The sequence below is a fragment of the Aphelocoma coerulescens genome, chromosome 1A, assembly GCF_041296385.1.
Source record: "Aphelocoma coerulescens isolate FSJ_1873_10779 chromosome 1A, UR_Acoe_1.0, whole genome shotgun sequence".
Lineage (NCBI taxonomy): Eukaryota > Metazoa > Chordata > Aves > Passeriformes > Corvidae > Aphelocoma > Aphelocoma coerulescens.
The window spans coordinates 41,839,366-41,854,139 of record NC_091014.1 but is presented as its reverse complement, the minus strand read 5'-3'; the positions used below and the strand labels follow the sequence as shown (position 1 = coordinate 41,854,139).

The window sequence follows — 14,774 nt, the reverse complement described above, 5'->3', positions numbered from 1 at the left end:
GTGTGGCCCCAGACACACTGTGAGTGGGGACCTCGGGCTGCTGCTTTTACCCGCAGCTTGTCAGATCAGTACTGCCAGCAGCAAGACAAAGAAAAATGCTTCAAGACTAGGCGACTCTGGAGCTGAAAACATCTTCAGACAGGAGTTTCTGATACCTTACAGAAGGGTCAAAGCCAAGCTTACACTGGCCACCTAGTAACAAAGCCACAATCTAGACATTTTGGTAACAACAAAAGGGAGGAAAACACATGTTTAACCTCATGACATTGTCAATCTTGTACATGTACCCTTCAGCAGTTATGCTGGGATTAATACTGTGTAGAGGGGCTGAGGGTACGAGGGTTATTGCAAAGTCCAGTTCCTCAAAGAAGAGTATTTGTAGGTTGAAATAATAAGGCATAATCTTTGTATCACCCCTGTACATTTCTAGACATTGAAAATGTTACTATTAAACAAAGTGACGTGGAAGCTGTAGAAAAGGCAATCTGCAATTCCTACACACTTTAAAAGGTCTCATGTACCAGGTTCCAATGCTAAAACTATTGGATCTGCCTAGCTGAGTAGAACATTACATCAAAACAGAAAGTAGATTGTGCTAATAGAAGTTAAACCCAGATTAATTTAAAATTAGAAGATTAAATTTTTACCTGTAGGAAAACAAATTATTTTAACAGATAATGATGTCCATAAAGTGGAGGCAGTTAATCCAAGCCATATATGTTCAAACTGTCTATCAGTATTTATGGAATTATTTAATCACCTACCCTTCTCACTGCCAGCCTCCTCACACTGCAGATTATATATTAAGCCATTTCCAAAACAGTGGGGATGCTTTGCAGGAAAAGAACGGAATCAATGGCAGAGCACCCTTCCTGAGTACAGTTAGTTCACAAATGCATGCTGAAGCATGCATTAACAATAGTAAGAGGAAAACTTTTAAGAGACATGTTTTCAGGGACAGTGGGACATCATCTAAAATAAGGGATGTGTGGTTCCACTGAGCCTCACAAATACCAAATACAACAGGACCAACTTGGCAGCTCTGTGTTTTTGATCTCTTGCTGCTTGGCACCCATCTCCCCCCCACCCTGACATGCACTGACAACACTTTTTGCACTGGATCAGAACAACAGACAGCAGGCAGGTCTCAATCAAAGTTGAGTATAACCTAACCTACAAACACCCACTTTTTCCCTCTAGGTGTCACAAGCAGGGATTCAATCACAGGGAACTGCTGACACCACATGACTACTCCACACCCTACCCACAGGGGCACTGGGGACATGGCACATGCAGCTGGCATCACTGGGGGACCAGCGATGGGGGGAGGACTGCCTGTCACTCATCCTTGGAAATCAAATCAGGGATTTTATTTTGACCATTCACTTAGCTGAAATAGGGCAATGGTACACAGGTTCAATGAGGATGATTTTGCTCTTATCTCCACCAGCTCAGCAGGGGTCAGGGCTAGGTTTCTAGCGTCCCTGCAGCTTTGCTGAAGCCAGAGGAATCAAAGGGAAACTCCGACAGCTGCTGCAGGATTATCCGAGCAAAGCAGGCAGGGGAGGAAAAGCCAAAGGCTTTAAGTGAGGCTGACACACCAGTTCTGCAGCAAACACTCTTGGAAACCAGCCCATCCTCCGGACTCCCAATGCCCCAGATCTAAAGGGGGCCCTGACCCCTGACACGGGGAAGACTCTCACCTATCTGCCCTACTGGCAAAGGTGTCCTAGAGTATGTACTACAGCTCATGAACAAAACTGATGAGTAGAACACATTTTACATAAGCACAATGGTTTCCTATTATTTTTCTATTTTATGATCTCATAGTGTTCAAGAACTTCATGTAATATAGAAGAGACAACATTACCTGTATTCACCAACATCAACCCTGACACTCATCCTTACCAAATGCTTACAAAAGTGAGAGGCAGCAGGTTACGTGAATTTTAAGAATCAACAAAAATAACAGGTTTAGAGAAGAGAGTAACGACATTTAAAGAATCCAACCCATCACTGAAGATGCTTTTTTCCTGCAAGACAAGACATGTACAAGCTCCAAGCAGGTTTATCCTTGGCCCACGGGAAGTATGATATAAGAGTGAGGTAGGAAAGAATAAGTGTACATAGATAAAGCAAATGACAACAATAAAAAAATAACAATTTAAAAAGAAACAAACACAACATCACAAAAACCAGGAGACAGAACAAATTAAATATTGCCTTGTGACAAGATTAGTCGAGCTTGTATCACTTTCACAGTTCATGGTCTATGATGATATGAAATTGCTTTTATTCCCAACGTTTTTTTTTTCTGATAGGATTTGGGCTTTGCTTGATATTGAAAACGAGCTTTCCTAAAGATAAAAAAAAGAGAAAAAACAAACAAACACAACACACAGAAGAAAGTCATGTTAAAACAATTAAAAGAGAAAAAAATTTGTCAAATACTACTGAAAAATATGCATAGAATTATTTACCTAGACAAAGCTATACGCTGGTCTTTGTTAAAGATGCAAATTTTATTCAGTTAATCAACGGATGAGTGCAACTTCAAATATAACACTCTGAAGGCTCACATCACCACCTCAGGCAAATTCACAGATTAGTTTGTGGCACTGCTGATGATTCCAAGCTTAAAACCAAAGTAAATATTTATTAACATTAACCATTGCATTTTGATTCAATGATTTAAGAAATATAACTACCTTCAGGAAATACAGAATCCCTTCTCTCCTAGAGATAGTTACACTGAAAGAGGAAAACAGACTTTTCCAAAAGCTTTCTGAAACATGAAAGGAAAGTTACGAGTGTGTGATTTGGCTACATTACCAAAAAGAATAAAAGGTACAGCAATCCTCTATTAAACACAATTAATTTTGATTGTAATAGTCAATCCTTTAATTATGGTTGATGAGAAACATTGCACGCAACTTGCTTCCCCCACAACAATGCTCCAGATACAGATTTTTATCTCACCAATACCCACAGCATGAAGTAATCAGAAATAAAACATGAGCGAAATCTCTGAGATTTTTATGTTCTTAAAAAAATAAGACAGCCATAGCAATGTTTAGGTTTATAAAAGCAATCCTACTAAGTAAAATAAAAATGGCAGGGGTAGATAGGAAGTATGTTGGTTTTGGCTGGGGGCTTTTGTTCCAGAGTAGGGGTCTGAACAACAACCTTTTTAGGGATGGAACAGCTTCTATTTCTATAGTCTCTCAAATAGCAAGGACGCAACTCTAGAAGGATCAGACTGCTTCAGAACTCATGTTGTGATAATAAATTGGAAATTATATAGTTTACACTTCTGAACCACTCATATTGCAGATAAGCCATTTATTGACTAAGTCTGGTCTTGGTCTCTGTCTCAGTTTTCTGGCTACATCTGCCCTGAAGACAGAGGTATAACTCTAGCATATAACTCAGATTAACACTGAAGCACACAAACGATGCTGTTTCAGCTCAGACTCTGAGTATATTTAGATCTCAGAGGAACTCAAGAACTGCCCATATGTCACCCTGGATGATTTCCTGCTTTTAGTCCTTTCTTAGGTCAGACAGAGATTGCAGTTGTTCCTCATATTTAAAGAGTCTTCAAAACTCCAACTTAATCACCTTGAAAATAGAATATTATTGCCACACAAACTTAAGATAGTTAACCAAAACAAGTGATAAAATCATTATGCAAAGTACTAGCATTCCTGAATGCTCACTATTTTTTTTTTTTTTTTTTTTTACTTTTACATATAATAGGTCTTATTATTGCCTTCTGAATTTTGCCATTATCTACCTACCACTTTAATTGTTTTCATAGCATTACCATGACCAACAGCTTGGGTGGAAGCAGCACTTCCAGGGTACAAGAAGACTTTCTCTGCAGTTGCTACTGGCTCACCTGTGCGAGCACGCTGCTCCCACACCACATGCAAACCAGTTCTGCCACTAGGTACAAAGCCAACACCACAGAATACAGACACATTATAAGAAATGCTGTATCAGCTAAAGATGAACACAGGCCATAGCCATTAGCACTTCTAAAGCACTCCCCTTACCTAAGAAAATGGTATATTAAAAAAAAAAAAATGGCAACAATGTGAAAATGTCAGTATTTTCTTCCTGGTTTAGGATGAGAGAGGGAGATACATGAACAAGCTAATGGGGATGGGGAACACTATTGCTGTTCTGTTTTTCATGGTAAATTGATAGGTCTAATTATATAATGCCTTTCTACCTAGATCATGCCAGCATTAAAAGTCAGGCAGTATATAGGAAACTACAAGAAAACTTTTAAAGCTTCACTCATTGCTTCTGAGAGCATTCACCAAACATTTCAGTAAAACTCCACACTGAGCTGGTCTCTGAATACATTAGTTGTGGCTACATTTCCAGTTTCAGACCACAAGTCTTGGAAGCCTGGGAGTATAATGTGTCTTTACAAATAATTTCTTCTTTAATGTAAAAATTAAGTTTTCCTTTGTCCTTGAAGCTAAGACATGGTAGGAAAGAGGAGTAAGTCCAGAAAGAAAGAGAAAAGCCTATCTACCTGGAATTAAATATGTGTGTCTTCTATAACAATAATCTAAGCAAATATGGAAAAGAATACTTAATTTGTAACATTTAATCTAAAAGTGGGGTAATAAACAACTGCCACATGCAGTGCTATGATTGACATTCACAGTCAGTTCTCATGTTGAGAAGGATTTGAAAACTTCTTTAGTATAAAATATTCAAAGCACAAGGCACAGGGCCACTTTTCAAGAGTTTCTGTAACTTTATATCAACTATTTCTTCATACACATAGCCCTAAAAATAGCCTTGTCTCTGATGATAGTTCAGCTTGGACTTCCATCCAAACCGCTATTGCCAAGACGAGCTTAAAGCCCTGTGCTTCATTAGCCACACAGCAGCCTTGGCAAGGGCCAGCTCAAAGCAGCAGCGCTCCGCATCATCACCGTCTGTCCCAAACTAGGAATTAGTGTGAGGAACAGCCAAACAAGGCAATCACAAAACTGTAGCTTCTGCAGCCGTCTAGTTTTTGCACAGCATCACCTAAGTCTCTGTTTTCAGTCACATTGTTTTATCCATTTTCCTTTTCCAAACAATTTCTCTCTTTTTTAGGCCATATTGTGTCTTTCTTCTTGAATGGGCCTAAATCTATTAAGTAAGTCATTGCTCATTTCTCCTCCTTTGGTTCCAGCATCTGTTTTCTGTATATGACTTAACAGCTTTCCATTATAGGAAACATGAGAGGAGAAAAACACCTAGGGAGACAGAGAGAACAGGTTAGAAGAGCAAGCTGAAAAACCATGAAAGGCAGGAGTGAAATCCCCAGAGACCTCTCTGGACAGGCTTCCCTGGTACTCTCCAACCAGATTACCTGCACTGATTGCTTACCCTCATTTACTCTAGTAACACTCATCCCTTCAGACCTGATGACCATGCTGATGGTGTCATCGATCTTAGGTTTGTTCCCATCAAGCAAACAGGCTTAAGCAGTTTGAGCCAGCCTGGCTTGCTACAACAGAAACAGCTGAGATTGCCAAAGCCCAGGGACAATGTCTTTCAGCAAAGGCAGCAGCAGCATTCATACTCTGAGAGATTTTTCTTTCAGCTTGTGTACTGGGTTTGGATCTTTTGCATCTCACTCACCTAAGTGCCAACAAGGTCTATATCTCATTTCACCCTTCTCCTATGTCTTCTGCCTTGCCTTTTCCTTTCTTCAGACCTCCCCTATTTGACACCATAATGTTTAGATGGCTCTTGTACCTGCAAACACCACTCTAAGACACAGGACCACTATGCATACACTGCCTCTTTTCCATGCATTGCTCTTCTCCTACCTTTCAGTCCAAAACTCCTCAGGGCAGAAAATCTCTTCTCAAGAGTTCATGAAAGCACCCTAAGGCATTGCCCCCTACACAGCTGGATAAAGCAACTGAATTGAATGAAATTGCATCAGTATCTTACCAAACTGAAACAAAAACGCTTTAAACCTTTAAAAAAAAATATATATATATCAACAAAGACTGAGTAAGAAGTACGGAAGTATTTGCCCCAGTCATCTGTGCGCAACAGCCAAAGAGCTTGGTATCAGTGTCAAACCTCCTACCGTCTTGCTGCATTACTTTGCCTTCTTGCCCACTACACCAAGTCTCCCCTCTCTATTCCCCAGCAACAGCTGGACTGGACTGCACAATCAGCAGGACAATAAAGCTGGGATCTTCTTCTCCATTCTCCAAACACATAGGCACTATTAGTCTCCAACTTGGAGAAGAGACAAGGTTCTACACCCACCTATGAGGAGAGAGAGAGCAAAGACAGAAAGAAGCTTTGCAGCCTGAATCTCACCTCACCTAGGAGGTCATGTTCCTCCCATCACTGGCATTTAAAGCCATGCACACAGAGAAAAAACAGCCTTAGTGTGACAAAATGAGGTCACTCAGAACAATGAACAGTACTTATTATTTTCTTAAGACCTCAACATTTCTCTCTTTATGCAAGTTCATCATACAATAGAGCAGGTTGAGTTTAAATGAGAATTAGACTGCAGCTTTTTAGTATGCCCCAGGTAAAACAAGTGAGCACGCACAAAGGGCACCTGATAACATTATCTGCACACGCACTACTTTGTAACTGTTTCCATAGGCACAAAGGACTGTCAAGCTGCCTTAAGACTTCATGCTAATTGCTTTGTGTGTGTTATGAAATGTAAATTAGGACTCCCTCAAAAACCCGGAAAATTGCACTTATCTAAATCTCACAGGATTCTACGAGGGAAGTCATTCAATAATATTTCTCACCAAGAAATGTGAAACTAGGCTCTGCAAAGATGCTCTGCACAAAGAGAGACAGATCTGTTAGTGTATATAACAGTTGTTTTGCTGCACATGCAGCTCCAAATCAAATTTGCAAACTGGTGAAACATCTGGAGGGGAGAGCCTCAGATGGTGAGAACCATCACAATTATGGTAATACCCACAGCGTTTCTTTACCAAGTGTGATGTAAAATTAAGCAGTTAATATACATGATAATTAAAAGAGTTGACACAATTATCGAATGTTGCATGATTCCTACAACTGAAAGGACAAGTTGGGGGCAGGGGGGGGGCTGCCCTGTAATTTCTATTTTACCTCCCCTCTTCCAAAAGGAAGTGTCCTGCTATTAAGTTCTTCTGAATAATGAAACATAATAATGATACTTACATGTATTCATGCCAAAAATATAAAATAAAAATATATTACAAGGACATCCCATAAACACTTTCACTGCTTCATTATTTAGGACCAACCAAGCATTTTATGAATTGCAGTTATTTATGATATTTTATATACTGCATTTGTTTATGCACAAACTGGTCACCTACTTCCTCACTGTGTCTCTTCATCATTCAGCAGCCAAGACAGGTCAGACTTCAAACTGTGTCCCAAGGGTCTTAGTCTCGTATCCTTGCAAACACTCAGCCACGTGTTTGGCTTTATGTATACAGCTAGTCTCACTGAACCCATTCATGAAATTCTAGTCTTATTTAAATTGCCATAGGTTTTACCATCGATTCCATTTAGACCCAGATTTCATCTAATGGGACTATTTACATCTGAAAAGCTGAACACATGTCCAAGTGTTTGTAAAACTGAAGTCCCAAATGCAAAGCCAAAGCATCCGCAGCCATTTTATCTCTTACTAGCACATCCAACCTACAAAAGTATTTGCCTTTCTTTTGATTTTAACTAAGTTAGGACAAAATAAACAGATCATCACTAAAGCAGATTATTAGGTTATATTTATCCTTCTTTTTGAATATTACTAAGCAGGGTATCCATCCTCTCCAATCTGCTCATTTTTTCCATGCCAGTAAGCAAGAAATAGTTAATGCATAATTGTCTAGGCACAAACACTGACTTTGCTCAGCTGAAGAATTCACTTGCTCATTTGTACTTCAAAAAAGAATAAATTTTAGGCAGGTACAAGAAAAACAGATTAGTATGCTGCAGTTTTCTTCCTTTAATTAGAACAGCAGCAATATTCAACCAATCTAAATTGAATTCAATTAAATCAAAGTTTAGTCAGCTCCTGAAGCAACACCTGAAATATAATCTCTGCATTTGCTTCCTCATTTAGTTTTATTTTAAAACATGGATAGTAAGATGACCCAAACAGCTGACTTCTAACCTTCAGCAGAAAAAAAGGAAATCCAAATACTGCAAAGTCAAAGAGATCCTTTGCTGCAGAAAGTAAGAATTTAGCAGTTCCTGATGAAATTCAGAACAATGACTAAAAAAATAAGGACTCACTAAACACAAAAAAACCATTTTGCTTTTTCTGATTACCATACTGCTTACTATATTTATACACTCAGAAACTCCCAAGGGCATAATTGGATAATAATTTAATCACTCTGTTGGAAGAGTCACCGATTGCAGGGTCCAGCCCTTCACTTTATCCATGACCTGTACTGCTGATGCAGACATAAGATAGCATGCCAGTATAAATGAGACGAAAAACTGTGTCTTTTATTTTGTGTATGTATATATATAGCTATATATATAGTTATATGTGCAATTAAGTATGCATATTAAATGCAACCATCCTGTTATGAAAAGGGTTCTTTTGCATTTTACAACACATAATACAGCATAACAAGCAAGTCTTCCTTGAGCACTTACTCTGCAAGTGTGGCTCACTTACTCTTGGCAAAGGACTAACTGGTACAGTTTCAGATTCATGCTTAGAATTATCACAGTATCTGCTATTCCTTAACAGGATCATTCTCTACTACCTCATGCACTTTATATAGGATTTCAGTCCAAGAAAAATAGGGATGGAAAACAAATACTCTCCACTAATACAGCATACAGCAGCATATAAAGTACAACATCGTACATTTCCGTACTCTACACACAGATGTTTCCCCATGATTTCTTATCTTGAAAGAAGTATGCAAAATAAAGTGCTCTCAGTGCCCTTATTCAAGCAAAAACCTTCAGCCATCACTCCCACTATGCTACACAAAGAACAGATGTCCTTATATCCTTGCCCACACTAAGATCCAGTGCAATTTGTATTTTGGAGCAGAATTTTTTCAATTACACAAGACAAGCAGGAAAAAAAATGATAAATTATTTCAACCACACTCATTACTGAAAATTCTCACCCACATCACTTATATTATTCCTTAAATATTTACAGAAAGACTGAGGGACAGGCAGTAATAAAATAACTCTTTATTCTGGAATCCTGTAATGTTTCCCATACTTAAATTTACCTGTATCTTAGTTCTTTGTTTTTATGCTTTAGAGTCATTTTACTTATTCAGAAAACAGTACCCTAACATTAGGATTCAGTAGGAAGAAACTGAGTTTAAATCTTCTTGCTATAAAATAAACTCCTGTGCTTTTTCACATCATTTACAATTAGAGAGCATAGTGCGAACACAAACTGAAGCTTCCTGCCTACAATAAGCTACAACACAGAGAACCTCAACAAAATCTACAAATTTCAGTCTGCAAGGTGTTCAGAACAAACCAAGCACAGAGCCAAATTGGTAGATTGAAATATCACACCCAGCATGTGTTCCTAGAAACTGTGCCTAACAGGGTGGTACCTTGTGCCAAGCTACTGCATCAGAGCCTTTCAAGACACGTATGATACTCATCGCCATGGTACCTGTACCTCTGTACTATCCAAACTGACTGCTTAGAGAAGCCTTCTTCTCCAAGACTATCATCAAGCAGCCCCAAGATCTAGAGCTGCAAAGAGCAGCAAACCTTTTTTCCTGAAAAGCTAGTTTATTTCCATACACATCAAGTCAACAGCTCAGAATTACAAGAGGGTTAACACTTATCATAGTGATATATGGACAAAACGCTACAGGTGTTCCTATATCAGTCAGTATTTCCATCATTTTTCAAGAATAAAATACCAAATGTTAATAATTATTAGTATTGCAAGCTAGCAGACTAGGTATGTGGCACAAATTGGTGAAAGCCAGTATTCCTTAACGCCTTTCTTCTTTGTGGGATCCTTTCCTCACCTCACCACACACTTGCCCAGCCCCTAAATGAGGTGGCCTTTAATTGTTCTCGGACAGGATTGTTCATATTGATTGAAAACGGAACATTTAGGAAAAAACTGGAAGAAAGAGTTGACTGTCCCCTAGAGGAGAAAAGTTTCCTGAAAATTCTCACAGGTTTACTGTAGTACTTTAGTACATCAGTTTTATTAACATATAAACATCACCTTTTTCATTAATATCCTATTTTTTTTTGTCACATGCTAGAAGCAGGCTCTAAATTCCAGAGGACCAACTAACTTCCTTGGTCACCGGACATTCAATCCTTCCTTTTGCTTTTAACCTGTATCAGTCAGGCATGAAACTCCAGTTACTCAACTCCATCAGGGTAATCCCAGGTTCTGCTTGGAATACATACAAATCTACTCATTCAACATTAAACAAAACAGATTTAGTGAAACATTCATATAATTACTACTTTTGAGAGGGACCTCTGGAGGATATCTAGTGCAAGACCCACCCCACTCCATCTAAATAAAGCAGGTTCACCTGGAGGAGGTTGCACAGGATTGTGTCCAGGTAGGTTTTGATTACCTCCAGAGAAGGAGACTCTCCACAGCTTCTCCAGTCTTTTAATTAAAGCAAGTACACTGCTACAGCAAAACAGACACCAGAGAAATGAAAACTCCCCTGGCTAAGCAGCATCTAGACAGCTCACAGTTCTGGGGGAAAGTATACAAAACAAGTTCTTTTCTTTAAGCCCAAGCCATCATTTCAAAATAGCCAGGCACCCTTATGAAGGCTTGAGCCACATGGAACTATCCAGCACAAGAGACCTACCAAAGATGCGGCTTCAGCTGCCTCAAGTTTGCCATCACATACTGAGCAAGAACAAGGAGGGAAGAAGCAAAGCAGTAAGAGATGTAGTGACTTGCACCATCTCTCAGGGCCCACCCTGACACACAGCCCCAGGCTCATTCAGGTGGAGCAGGCAGCCATCTGAGGCTTCACCTGCCAGCCATTCTCCATAAGCCACATCAGCACAACCATCTCCATAGCAGGAGCTGCTTTCAACAGCCAGGCAGGGCAGGAATGCACCTGGCAGCAAACAGCAGCACAGACAGAACTCCAGGTGATCCAGCTTGGGCTTGGCTTTTTTACCATGAGTGCAACAATGTGAGGAACCATTTTCTTTGTGGCCTTTCCCCATCCTTAAGTCTTTCGTCTTCTGGATAAAAGTGCATTTTGCAAACTCTCCAGAAGCACAATGTTTATTAAAGAGAAATACTAACATTTTTAACAAGCCAAGTGATTTACATGCAAGAGATGAACAATGTACTGCGGAATTGAATAGAACATATAACTACATCTTTTCACAAAAATAGAAAATTTATTCAAGTACACTGGTGTTACAAAGAAGCTATAAAGAACTGTTTGTGCTACAAAATAAGAGCTGCTAGACACAAAAATGCCATTTTAATTGGTTCAACTTTTTCATTATTCTCTTAGAACTTTTTCTTTCAGCAGGCTTTATTTATACAACCATGCAGCATTTAAATTATATTTTTGGCACTGGAACCTTAATTCAGATCAAAGTGATTTAAAAAGCCTAAGTTTTCTTCTCCTTTAATTATAAAAATGTAAGAGAGCAGAAGTTTAATTACAAATAATTAGTTAGAAAAGGAAACTTTTCTTCTGCAACAAATGCTAATTTTGCGAGAGCAACCCTCTTTCCTTTCTCAAAAAAAAGAAAACAACCCCCACAAACAAAACAACCTTTAAAAGTTTCCTCAAGTGCAACTGAAACTCTTTGTTTGAAGAAAATGAAACACATATACCAAAAAATCATGGAATTTATTACAAGGAAATTCTTGCTATAATTCAAGATTTTGCAGTAAGGAAATACATAGAGAGATGCATACCATACCTAGAATTATCTTCCCAGGAACCGTACTGTGTTTCTTTTCGGCACTGGATCTGCAAGGAGGCCTGGAAAGCCAAAGAACGGATGGCAGAATGGGAGCAACCATGCTAGAGACTCACAAGTCAAACTTCCAAATGAAGCTTCAGAAATCATTTCAGACAGGTGCCCAAGATGGTTCACCAACTAAATTCTGGCACCAACAAGGTCAGATGGGACAACACAGAGAGGCTTAATCCAGGACATAAATATTCTTCCCATTTTAGTGGCATCTAGAGTGCTGATGTGCAACACACAAAATAAGGCTTGTTAAGATCCTGCCTCAAATGTGAGTCTAATTTATTCATCTTCTTGTTTTATCGTATATTAAAACAATCAACACTGTTGCCACACTAAGTAGTAATATCAAATAAATACAGTATCAAATGCCAGAGAAGGCATGACAGCACCTTCACATAACTGCTGGAAATGAGAGGATAAAACAAGGCACAGTGTTCCTTCAAATATATTTTTATTTTAAAAGAAAAAAAAGTATTTTTAAAAAGCATATGAAGCATGAAGAGTATACAGCAGAAAGTTCATAACCTACAGAACAACAGCTACAAGTTCCACCCACAGAATCACACTCAACACAGCATGGGTTCCTTCCACTTCAGTAAGAGAAATCCACAGTGTTTTTTGGAAATAGGAAACTTAGGAAAGTTACTCTAATGGCCAGGAAGTGACTGCAGGCATCTCATCTGAATTTCCAACTGGACCTAATCCTCTTCTCAATGCAGTCCAGTACAAGTCCCCTCAAACAAAAGAGCCAGCCAAACATAACTGATTCTGACCCAGGAAAGTTGACAGGCTGTAAAATGAAACTAAGAACATTCCAGTGTTTCCAAAGTGCTACAATATCACATAAAGACCAAAAGTACCAACACAATCAGTCTGCAGAGGAGAAACTACTAAACAGCCTATAAAGGCACAGACATTGTGTGCTTCAAAAGGAAGATTTTTAAGTGTATTATTTAACGTGCTGCTTTGCACACTGGGCAGCAAGATCCTCCCACATCTTTTCAAAGGTCCACCACTGAAAACACACTCTGAAAACAATATCAAACTGTACACACACACAAAAGACTTGGAGAAACCAAAGTTAAAGTCACAGAAATGGCAAACTTTTGAAATTAATTCCCACTTCAGGATTTCATGTGAGAGACCTGAAACAAATCAAACATTTGTGAAAAAAGAAAAATCAGATTATCCTGGATTAAGAATTCCAGTTCTCCCCAATTTGCCTCCAAGACGTTGGTTATTACTTTATAATCCAATGAATTGCATGTTTCAATGCAAAGTGTCTACTAAAAGCCTGTCACGTTTATAGGCATTAATATAATAAAGAACTTCAATCTGATAACTCACAGCATCACTTACAGCAGGTTTAACTCTGAGCATGCCACAAAACACCTCTGGGAAACACCCTGGGCAAAAATGCAGGCTCAGGAATTACTGCAACACACATGGTTCCAACACCAGCCACACACTGAATATTTACAATTTAAATGACAATGGAACAAACCTCCTCTGCCTACCTTCTAGAGGCAACTTCAGCACACCAACCTTTTCTACACACAAGCTGGCATCCTCCTGAAGTCTTAAATCTCCTGTTGGAATCCTGATGAAGACATATCAAGGGGCATTTTGACAAAAGCAGTTTCATGCTGATGGGCTGGATTTCAGGGCTTGGTTTTAACCGTGATACTCCACAATAAAGGGCTTGGCTGACCCCTACCTACAGACAGGTTTTAATTTTCCTTAATTCTTAAAGATCTTTGTAATGGACAACATCCGGGGTTTTTCCTCCTCCCTCCACTAAGTAATTATATCACCTTAAAACTGCTCCAAACATAAGCTTCAGGAGACTATTTTCAGTGGAAGAATATCTCTTAGTGTTTTATTCGTATACTGGAACTCCATGGTGGATTTTTTAATAACAAAGTAAATAACCATTATCAGCTTCAATAGTTTCTGAGAAAACATAAAAACTATTTTAAAAAGCATCAACTGAGAAATATTCCTGCATAGAAATTGGAGGCTGGATACTGCAAAGGCTCTCCTGATGCATCATGACATTGGAAGCCCATGCACTTAGCCAGGCACCATCTCCTAAATAAAAGTACCTGATTCACAGAGCCATCCAACTTTGAACTACATTCCCTTGTATCAATGGGAGAGAAAAATCTTAGAAAAGCAGTTAACTCAAGTTACACTCAGAGAAGGTAGCCAAGCAATTGGAAACACTATTGAAATGAAATGCTGTCTCTAAGTTGAGGCTGCAGATAAACATTTGTGGTGTATCTTTTAGCTAGGTATTTGAGAGTGTTCAGAGACTGGTTTGCCACCTAAGCACTGGGTGTAGGTCTTCTATAGCAATGATGGGCAAGTGGCACACTAGAGTCTGGTTCCTGGGCCCAGCATCAATTATTAACTGCTGTATGTAAAAAGCCACAGAGGTGAGAAGAGACGACTGGACAGAGATCGCAGAAGGGCCCAGGCTGCTGTTGAGCAGGTGTGTTTCCATTACAATGTTGGTCACTGAATAGCAACCCTGCTTCAAGAGTTCAAGTCCTTTTTTAGGATTTAAGTACGCAAATTACCAAGCTGCATGAAAATAGCATCCAGGCACTGGCAGAGACTTTACAGCAGGAGTTCTGCTACCAATTACTGCGTTGTTCCCCTGAATGCGAATTGGACTAGCTGACTAAAACATGTAGGAGCTAAAAATCATACAAGCCTCTCATTAGCAAAATAGCCTAGAGTAACACTAAATTCAGAAACACCCATCCTGGACC

At 39.1% G+C, this 14,774-nt stretch overlaps 1 protein-coding gene and 1 long non-coding RNA gene across 4 annotated transcripts in view; both read right to left on the bottom strand.

The window, feature by feature from the left end:
• The window catches only part of TMTC2 (transmembrane O-mannosyltransferase targeting cadherins 2), a 240,302-nt gene that overhangs the window by 217,769 nt on the left and 7,759 nt on the right, over positions 1 to 14,774 (bottom strand). The gene's annotated exons all lie outside the window — the stretch shown is intronic.
• Positions 1,886 to 12,008, bottom strand: LOC138102078 (uncharacterized). Its single transcript, XR_011147302.1, has 3 exons — positions 11,944 to 12,008; positions 2,481 to 2,635; positions 1,886 to 2,357 (listed from the first exon to the last, which is right to left on the bottom strand). It is a non-coding gene; the product is annotated as an uncharacterized lncRNA (long non-coding RNA).